Source organism: Rhinopithecus bieti, unplaced genomic scaffold (assembly GCF_001698545.2).
Source record: "Rhinopithecus bieti isolate Rb0 unplaced genomic scaffold, ASM169854v2 scaffold_33210, whole genome shotgun sequence".
Taxonomy (NCBI): domain Eukaryota; kingdom Metazoa; phylum Chordata; class Mammalia; order Primates; family Cercopithecidae; genus Rhinopithecus; species Rhinopithecus bieti.
This window is the reverse complement of record NW_016814226.1, coordinates 1,440,621-1,441,257: the sequence shown is the minus strand read 5'-3', so window position 1 is coordinate 1,441,257 and position 637 is coordinate 1,440,621.

Sequence of the window (637 nt, the reverse complement as noted above, 5' to 3'; positions counted from 1 at the left end):
AGCAATAAAGGGGAAAGACAGTCCTGTGTTACCATGTTGGCGCCTTGGAAGCAGGCTTCAGGTGTAGCTTCTCTCTCTCTCTTTCTGACCTTCTTTCTGCTTCCCTCCTTTCACCTGCTCCTGTTTCTTCCCAAGACAGGTCATAGAAAATGAAAATATAGGCCAGGCGCGGTGGCTCATGCCTGTAATCCCAGCACTTTGGGAGGCCAAGGCGGGCAGGTCAAGAGATCAGGAAATCGAGACCATCCTGGCTTAACATGGTGAAACCCCGTCTCTACTAAAAAATACAAGGAAAAAATTAGCCGGGCATGATGGTGGGCGTCTGTAGTCCCAGCTACTCAGGAGGCCAAGGCAGGAGAATGGCATGAACCTGGGAGGAGGAGCTTGCAGTGAGCTGAGTTCATGCCACTGCACTCCAGCCTGGGCAACAGAGCAAGATTCCGTCTCAATAAATAAATAAAATAAAATAAAGAAAACGAAAATATACTCGAATCCAGCCGGGCGCGGTGGCTCAAGCCTGTAATCCCAGCACTTTGGGAGGCCGAGATGGGCGGATCACGAGGTCAGGAGATCGAGACCATCCTGGCTAACACGGTGAAACCCCGTCTCTACTGAAAAATACAAAAAACTAGCCGGG